Source organism: Hordeum vulgare, chromosome 3H (genome assembly GCF_904849725.1).
Source record: "Hordeum vulgare subsp. vulgare chromosome 3H, MorexV3_pseudomolecules_assembly, whole genome shotgun sequence".
In the NCBI taxonomy this organism is placed as follows: Eukaryota; Viridiplantae; Streptophyta; class Magnoliopsida; order Poales; family Poaceae; genus Hordeum; species Hordeum vulgare.
The window spans coordinates 354,844,303-354,854,880 of record NC_058520.1 but is presented as its reverse complement, the minus strand read 5'-3'; positions in this window follow the sequence as shown (position 1 = coordinate 354,854,880).

Genomic DNA, 10,578 nt, shown 5'->3' with positions numbered 1-10,578 from the left:
CTATGAAGACGCACTTTTCCGCTTTGGGTTCCAGCTTTTTAGGCTGAAGCTTTTTGACATAAGCATGACATCCCCAAACTTTAAGAAATGGAAACTTTGGCTTCTTGCCATACGACAGCTCATATGGTGTCGTCTCTATGGATTTTGATGGTGCCCTATTTAAAGTGAAAGCAATTTTCTCCAATGCATAGCCCCAAAACGATAATGGCAAATCGGTAAGAGACATCATAGAACGCACCATATCTAATAAAGTACGATTACAATGTTCGGACACACCATTGCGCTATGGTGTTCCAGGCGGTGTCAACTGTGAAACAATTCCAAATTGTCTTAAGTGAGCACCAAACTCGTAACTCAGATACTCACCTTTTCGATCAAATCGTAGGAATTTGATCTTCCTGTTACGATGATTTTGAACTTCACTTTGAAATTGCTTGAACTTTTTGAATGTTTCATACTTGTGCTTCATCAAGTCAATATAACCATACCTACAAAAATCATCAGTGAAGGTGAGAAAATAACGATATCCACCGCGCGCCTCTATGCTCATCCTCCGCACACATCAGTATGTATGATCTCCAACAAGTCACTTGCATGCTCCATTGTTCCCGAGAATGGAGTTTTAGTCATATTGCCCATGAGACATGGTTTACATGTGTCAAGTGATTCAAAATCAAGTGACTCAAAAAGTCCATAAGCATGGAGTTTCTTCATGCGTTTTACACCAATATGACCTAAGCGGCAGTGCCACAAGAAAGTGTGCTATCATTTTTGACTCTACATCTTTTGGTCTCAATATTATGGACATGAGTGTCATCACTATCGAGATTCAATATGAACAAACCCCTCACATTGGGTGCATGGACATAAAAGATATTACTCATATAAAAATAACAACCATTATTCTCTGACTTAAATGAGTAACCGTCTCGTAATAAAAAAGATCCAGATATAATGTTCATGCTCAACGCAGGCACTAAATAAAAATTATTTAAGTTCATCGCTAATCCCGATGGTAACTGAAGTGACATTGTGCCGACGGTGATCGCATCAACCTAGGAACCATTTCCCACGCGCATCGTCACTTCATCCTTCGCCAGCCTTCCTTTATTCCGAAGTTCCTATTTCGAGTTGCAAATGTGAGTAGCAGAACCGGTATCAAATACCCAGGCACTACTACGAGAGTTGGTGAGGTACACATCAGTAACATGTATATCAAATATACCTTGTTTGGCGTTGGCCGCCTTCTTATCGGCCAGATACTTGGGGCAGTTTCGCTTCCAGTGACTAGTTCCCTTGCAATAATAACACTCAGTTTCCGACGTAAGTCCATCCTTGGGCTTCTTCATCGGAGGGGCAACAGATTTGCCACTCTTCTTGGAGTTACCCTTCTTTCCTTTCCCGTTTTTTCTTGAAATTGGTGGTCTTATTGACCATCAACACTTGATGCTCTTTCTGGATTTCTGACTCTGTGAATTTTAGCATCACAAACAGCTCGGCGAGTGACTTATTCATCCCTTGCATGTTATAATTTGACACAAAACTCTTATAGCTAGGTGGCAGTGACTGAAGAGCTCTGTCAATGACAGCTTCTTGTAGGAGTTCAATCCCCAGCTCAACTAGACGGTTAGAGTACCAAGACATTTTGAGTATGTGTTCACTGACAGACCCGTTCTCCTCCATTTTTCCAGCATAGAACTTATCAGAGGTTTCATACCTCTCGATCCGGGCATTCTTCTCAAAGATAAACTTGAACTCCTGGAACATCTCATATGCTCCATGATGTTCAAAATGTATTTGAATTCCCGGTTCTAAGCCATACAAAATTGCGCATTGAACTAATGAGTAGTCATCCTTACGCGACTGCCAAGCCTTCAAAACATCTTGGGTTTCCGTAGTGGTTGGTGCATCACCTAGCGCTGCATCAAGGACATATTGGTTTTGGACAGCCGTGACGATAAGCCTCATAATACGAGCCCAGTCAAAAAAGTTGCTTCCATCATATTTCAGCTTAGCTTTCTCTAGGAATGTATTAAAATTCAGGGTTGCTACTGCGCGAGCCATTGATCTACAACATAAAATTTTGCAAAGATTACTTAGACTATGTTCAAGATAATTGAGTTTAGCAAATCATATCACTAATAAACTGCCACTCAAATTGGCATCCCTCTAGTCATTCGAGTGTAGAATGATCCAAAATCACTATCTCAAGTCCGATCATCACGTGAGTTGAGTATAGTTTCAATTGTGAACATCCACATGTTGATCATATCAACTATATGATTCATGCTCGACCTTTCGGTCTCTTGTGTTCCATGGCCATGTATGTACATGCTAGGCTCGTCAAATTTAAACCGAATGTTCCGTGTGTGCAACTGTTTTGCACCCGTTGTATGTGAATGTTGAGTCTATCACACCCGGTCATCACGTGGTGTCTCGAAATGACGAACTGTCACAATGGTGCACGGTCAGGAAGAACACAATTTTATCTTGAAATTTTAGAGATAGATCACCTTATAATTCTACCGTCGTTCTAAGCAAAATAAGGTGCATAAAAGGATTAACATCACATGCAAATCATAAGTGACACGATATGGCCATGAACTTGTGCTTCTTGATCTCCATCACCAAAGCATCGGCATGATCTCCATCGTCACCGGCGCCACACAATGATCTCCATCATCATGATCTTCATGATCGTGCTTCCATCGGGATTGTCGCGCTAACTATGTTGTTACTACTAAAGCTACTTCTAGCGATAAAGTAAAGCTTCTCCAAGCGTAGTATAATTAAAGACAACCCTATGGCTCCTGCCGGTTGCCGTAGCATCGATGTGAAAGTCCATATTTAACTTCTACAACATGATCATCTCATACATCCAATATATCATATCATGTCTTTGGCCATATCACATCACATGCATACTCTGCAAAAAGAAGTTAGATTTGTTGTTGCAAATTTTACGTGGCTGCTATGGGTATCTAGTATGATCGCATCTTACTTACACATAGCCACAATGGTGATATACAAATTGCTATTTAACCTTCTCCAAGGACCGCCTCGGTCAAATCCGATTCAACTAAAGTTGAAGAAATAGACACCCGCCAGTCATCTTTATGCAACAACTTGCATGTTAGTCGATGAAACCGGTCTCTCGTAAGTGTACGAGTAATGTTGGTCCGAGGCGCTTCAATCCAACAATTCTACTGAAACATGAAAATACTGAAACATCAACACTCACAAAATCTTTTGTGTTCTACTCGAGATATCATCTACGCATGAACCTAGCTCATGATGCCACTGTTGGTGAACATTGCATGGGAAACAAAAAATTTCCTACGCACACGAAAGACCTATCATGGTGATGATAATCTACGAGAGGGGACATCGGATCCACATACTCTTGTAGATCTCTAAGCGGGAAGCGTAAAGAAACGCGGTTGATGCAGTCCAACGTCTTCGCGACCCAATCATGATCCGTCCCACAAACTCCGTCCTGATCTAGTACCAAACGGACGACAGCTTCGCGTTCAGCACACGTACAGCTCGATGATGATCTCTGCCTTCTTGATCCAGCAAGAGAGATGAAGAGGTAGCTGAATTCTTCAGCAGCATGATGGCGTGGCGGTGATGGTGGTGGAGCTACTCTGGCAGGGCTTCATTGTGTTGTACCAAACTAGCTACGGGGTGTCACGAAGTAGTGGAGGGGGAGAGGGCTGGACAAAGGCTTGGGATGCAAAATGCCTCTCAAACCTCCATTATATATAGGAGGAACGAGAGGGAGGATGGCTTGCCTCCTACTCCAAGTAGGAGGGTTCGGTCGAGCCCAAGAGGGAGGAGTCCTCCTCCAATTCGGTTTGGTGGAGGTCTCCTTCCCATCTTGTCCACCTCCTTCCTTTTATTTTCTTTTTCCTTTTCATTATTGCTTTCAGCCGAACTAGGCTTATTGGGTTGACCTCACCAGCCCACTAAAGGTTGGTGTGCCACCCATGGGCCAATTAGGTCCTCTCTCGGGTGGGTGGCCCCTCCCGGTAAAACCTCGGAACCCATTCGTCACTCCCGGTAGTTTACCGTTAATGCCAAAAACCTTTTCGGAAGCCAAATGCAACAATCCTATATATAAATCTTAGTTTCCGGACCATTCTGGATACCCTCGTGACGTCCGAGATCTCATCCGGGACTCCGAACAACACTCGATTACCAATATCAATAATTCAACTATACCGAAACGTCACCGAACCTTAAGTGTGTAGACTCTGCGTGTTCGAGAACTATGTAGACATGAACGAGACACTCTCTGGTCAATATCCAATAGAGGGACCTGGATGCCCATATTGGATCCTAACTATTCTACAAAGATCTTATCGGTTGAACCTCTATTCCAAGGATTCAGTTAATCCCGTATAATGTTCCCTTTGTCCTTCGATATGTTACTTGCCCGAGATTTGACCGTTGGTATCTCTATACCTATTTCAATCTCACTACTGGCAAGTTTCTTTACTCGTTCCATAATACAAGATCCCATGGTTAACTCTTTAGACACATTGCTTGCAATGCTTGTTTGTGATGTTGTATTATCGAGTGGGCCCTGAGATACCTCTCCATCATACGGAGTGACATATCATAGTATTGATCCATGGTAACTCAACGGAAACCTTCGGAGATACCTGTAGAGCACCTATATAGTCACCTAGTAACGTTGCGATGCTTGATACACACAAGGCATTCCTTTGGTGTCAGTGAGTTACATGATCTAATGGTCATAGGAACGTATACTTGACATGCAGAAAACAATAGCAACAAAATGACACAAGCACATGCTCCGTTTATAGTTTGGATCTTGTCCATCACATCATTCCCCTAATGATGTGATCTCGCTATGAACTAACAACACTAGTCTATGGATAGGAAAACTTAACCATCTTTGATCAACGAGCTAGTCAACTAGAGGCTCACTAGGGGCATTCTTCTGTCTATATATCCACACATGCATTTGTGTTTCCATTCAATACAATTATAGCATGGACAATGAACGATTATCTTGAAACAAGAAATATAATAATAACTATTTTATTATTGCCTCTAGGGCATATTTCCAACACTCACCATGGGCCTCGGGCCCGTCGGTGGAGTGGTTGGGCCTTGAGGCGATGATGGGTCGGCTCGGTCGGTAGGCGCCAAGGGCCGGTGATACATCTCCAACGTATCTATAATTTTTGATGGTTACATGCTATTATCTTGTCAACTTTGGTTGTTTTGTATGCATGAATATACTATTTTATATCTTTTTTGGGACTCACCTATTAACTCAGTGCCTAGTGCCAATTCCTGTTTTTTCCGTGTTTTTGACCTTTTTCATAGGAGAATATTAAACGGAGTCCAAACAGAATAAAACCTCCGAAATGATTTTTTCCATAACAAAAGAGACGGAGGAGACTTGAGAACCAAGGCAGGGACCTTGGAGGAGGTCACAAGCCCACCAGGCCCGGCCTAGGGGTGGACTAGTAGGCTTGTGAGCTCCCCGTGGCTCCCCTGCCCTACTTCTGCCTATAAATTCTCCAAAAATCGGAAACCACCAAAGGGAGCCACAAAAATACTTTTCTGCCGCCGCAAGCTTCTGTCTTCGCCAGATCCCATCTGGGGCACGTTCTGGTGCCCTGTCGGAGGGGGGATTCGGACACGGAGGGCTTCTTTGTCAACACCATTGCCTCTCCGATGATGCGTGAGTAGTTCACCACAGACCTTTGGGTCCATAGCTAGTAGCTAGATGGCTTCTTCTCTCTCTTGGATCTTCAATACAAAGTTCTCCATGATCTTCATGGAGATCTATCCGATGTAATCTTCTTTTATGGTGTGTATGTCGAGATCCGATGAATTGTGGATTTATGATCAGATCATCTATGAATATTATTTGAGTTTCCTCTCATGTCTTATATGCATGATTTCATATCCTTGTAATTCTCTTCGAGTTGTGGGTTTCGTTTGGCCAACTTGATCTATAATTCTTGCAATGGGAGAAGTGCTTGGTTTTGGGTTCATACCGTGCGGTGTCCTCACCCAGTGACAGATGGGGTAGCGAGGCATGTATCGTGTTGTTGCCATCAAGGGTAAAAAGATGGGGTTTATATCTATTGCATGAATTTATCCCTCTACATCATGTCATCTTGCCTAAGGCGTTACTCCGTTTGTTATGAACTTAATACACTAGATGCATGTTGGATAGCGGTCGATGTGTGGAGTAATAGTAGTAGATGCACACAGTATCGGTCTACTTGTCTCGGACGTGATGCCTATATGTATGATCATTGCCTTAGATATCATCATGACTTTGCGCGGTTCTATCAATTGCTCGACAGTAATTCTTTCACCCACCGTAATACTTGCTATCATGAGAGAAGCCTCTAGTGAACACTATGGCCCCGAATCTACTTCACATCATATTTTCAGCTTTACACTTTTACTTTGCTGCACTTTCCACCTTCAGATCTCACCTTGCAATTAATCGTGAAGAGATTGACAACCCCTTTATAGCGTTGGTTGCAAGTTTTTTTGTTTTTGCGCAGGTACATTGGAGACTTGTCTTGATACTCCTACTGGATTGATACCTTGGTTCTCAAACTGAGGGAAATACTTATTGCTACTGTGTTGCATCACCCTTTCCTCTTCAAGGGAAAAACCAACGCAAGCTCAAGAGGTAGCAAGAGGAATTTCTGGCGGCGTTGCTCGGGAGTATCAAGTCAAGAATAGTCTTCCTTCAACGTGTCGATTTCCGGCACCGAGGACTATTCTAAGTGAAACTTATCCAAGTAACTGTCGCAAACTCATCTCTTGCATTGACTTTTTTGCCTTTTGCCTCTCGTTTTCCTCTCCCCCAAATCTAAAAACAAAAATTACAAAAATATTTGCCTTTTTCGTTCGCCCTTTTATTTCGCTTGCTTTCTGTTCGCTTGTGCGCTTGTCTTCCTGCTAAGACATGTATGGCCCAACCAAAGGATTATGATGCTTACTATAAAAGGTTGGAAGAGATTGAAACTAGTGTTAAAGGCTTCATGTCTACATAGTTTGATTATAATAGTTACTTTCATAGAGAACTAAGGGAGAAAAATTATTTTATGGATTTTATGAATAAAGAAGTTGATGATATAGCCAAAGAATTCCGTGCGTTAAATTCTCAGTTTGCTCGTCTTGAAAAACTGGTAGGCCAGATTTCTGATAAACAGGCTACCTTAGTCAATAAAATGGCTGCTAAACCTGAAATATGTGATGAAAATCACGAAGATCTTAAAGTGCTTGGTGTGACTCCTATTGAATCCTTGTTTTCTAATGTCAAATCTAATGATGATGGGGCTGGATATGAATCCACTTTGGTTGAGAAACGCCCCAATGATTCAGAGTCTATTTGTCTTGATGCTAAAAGCATTGAAAGTGGAGTAGAGGATATCAAAACTTTCAGTAGTAATGAAATTACTACTTTGGATTTCAAGGAATTCAATTATGATAGTTGCTCTTTGATTGAATTTATTTCCTTGATGCAATCCAGGCTAAACTCTCCTCACGCTTATAGCCAAAATAAGGCCTTTACCGATCATATCATTGATGCTATGATGAAATCTCTTGAAGAGAAACTTGAGTTGGAGATGTCTATTCCTAGAAAACTTCATGATGAGTGGGAACCTACTGTCAAAATGAAGATTAAAAACTATGAATGCAATGCTTTTTGTGATTTGGGTGCCAGTGTTTCCGCTATTCCAAGGTCTTTATGTGATGTTCTAGGCTTCAATGATTGATGAGTGCTCTCTTAATTTGCATCTTGCGGATTCTACTGTTAAGACACCTATGGGAAGGATCAATGATGTTCTTATTATTGCAAATAGGAACTATGTACCCGTAGATTTCATTGTGCTTGATATTGATTGCAATCCGACATGTCCCATCATTCTTGGTAGACCTTTCCTTAGGACTATTGGTGCTATCATCGATATGAAGGAAGGGAATATTAGATTTCAATTCCCATTAAAGAAGGGCATGGAAAAATTTCCAAGAAATAAAATAAGATTTCCTTATGAATCCATGATGAGGGCTACTTATGGTTTGAGCACCAAAGATGACGATACTTGATTCTATCGCCTTATGCCAAGCTAAGGGCGTTAAACAGTAGCGCTTGTTGGGAGGCAACCCAATGAATTTATCTTTGCTTTTTGCTTTCTGTTTTGTTGTGTCCACAACATCATAATTCTGTTATGATTGTGTTTTTTGTGTTTCTTTTTGTGTTTGTGCCAAGTAAGACCTTTATGATTAGTTTTGGTGATGGTTGTTTGATCTTGCTGAAAAAAGACAGAACTTTGCGCTCACAAAATTATTTTGAATTCCTATCCAGAAAGAGATTTTGAGTTGATTCTTTTTGCTTCTGGTTGATATGCCAATTTCCCTAATTGTCACAAGTTTTCAGAATTTTTGAGATACCAGAAGTATACGAAGTATACAGATTGCTACAGACTGGTCTGTTTTTGACAGATTCTGTTTTTGTTGTGTTGATTGCTTATTTTGATGAAACTATGGATAGTATCGGGGGGGTGCTAGCCATGGAAAAGTGTGAATACAGTAATCTAACATAAATCTAAATATAAATCAAGTTTACTACAGTACCTAAAGAGTTGGTAGTTTGTTTTCTTGTGCTAATGATATCATGAGTTTCTGTTTAAGTTTTGTGTTGTGAAGTTTTCAAGTTTCGGGTGATGTTCTCATGGACAATGGGATAAAGAGTGGAAAGAGCTCAAATTTGGGGATGCCCAAGGCATCCCAAGCCAAATTCAAGGACACAAAAATCCTAAGCTTGGGGATGCCCCGGGAAGGCATCCCCTCTTTCGTCTTCAATCCATCGGTAATGTTACTTGGAGCTATATTTTTATTCACCATATGATATGTGTTTTGCTTAGAGCGTCGTGTATTATAGGAGTATTTTCTTTTTGTTGTGTCACAATCATCCTTGCACACCTTTTTGAGAGGGACATGCACTTATCGTGAATTTGCTAGAATACTCATTGAGCTTCACTTATATCTTTTGAGTTAGGCAATTTAGCTCGCATGTGCTTCACTTATATCTTTTGAGCTAGATAATTTTGCTGTAGTGCTTCACTTAAATATTTTTAGAGCACGGCGGTGTCATATTTTGGGAGTGCTCTCTCTGAGTAACTTCGTAATTGGCTTGTGCTATGAAAGTAGTCCAAAAGAAGATAGGCATCCAAAGAGGATACAATAAAAACTTCCATAATTCAAGTGCATTGATCAGTAAGAGAAGTTTGATTCCTAACAATTAAGTTTTGGGACATGGATTTGGTAATATTAGAGTTATGTTAGTAGGGTGTTGTGAATCTAGAAATACTTGTATTGAAGTTAGTGATTTTCGTAGCATGCACGTATGGTGAACCGCTATGTTAGGATGTCGTAGCATAATTGATTTTTTTATTGTCATCCTTTGTGTGGCGGTCGGGATCGCGCGATGGTTAACACCTACCAACCCTAACCCTAGGAGTATGCGTTTAGCACTTCGTTTCTATTACTAATAAAACTTTTGCAATAAGTATATGAGTTCTTAATGACTAATGTGAGTCCATGGTATAGATGCACTTTCACCTTCCACCATTGCTAGCCTCTCTAGTGCCGCGAAACCTTCACCGGTGCACAAACCCACCATATACCTTCCTCAAAACATCCACCATACCTACCTATTATGGCATTTTCATAGCCATTCCGAGATATATTGCCATGCAACTCCCATCGTTCCGTCTCATGACTTGTGCCGTCACTTTCATATTGCCATAGCATGATCGTAAGATAGCTAGCGAGATGTTTTCAACGTCATACGCTAAGTTAGATCGTTTCACATCCCAGTACACTGCTGGAGGCATTTCCTATAGAGTCATCATTGTCCTAAGTATTGAGTTGTGAGTAAATAAAAGTGTGATGATCATCATTATTAGAGCATTGTCCCATGTGAGGAAATAAGAAAATAAGAAAAGAGGCCAAAGATGCCCACCAAAAAAATTGAAAAGAGTCCAAAGAGCCCAAACAAAAAAAGAGAGAAAAAGAGAGAAGGGACAATGCTACTATCTTTTTCCACACTTGTGCTTCACAATAGCACCATGCTCTTCATGATTGAGAGTCTCTTGTTTTGGCACTTCCATATACTTGTGGGAATCTTCATTATATAACTTGGCTTGTATATTCCAATGATGGGCTTCCTCAAAATTGCCCTAGGTCTTCGTGAGCAAGCAAGTTGGGTGCACACCCACTAGTTCTCCTTTTGAGCTTTCACACACTTGTAGCTCTCAGTGCATCGGTTGCATGGTAATCCCTACTCATTCACATTGATATCTATTGATGGGCATCTCCATAGCCCATTAATACGCCAATTCAATGTGACCATCTCCTCCTTTTTGCCTCACAAACTCCATCACACTCTATTCGACATATAGTGCTATATCCATGGCTCACGCTCATGTATTGCGTGAGAGTTGAAAAAGTTTGAGACAGTAAGAATGCGAAAACAATTACTTGGCCAATACCGGGGTTGTGCAT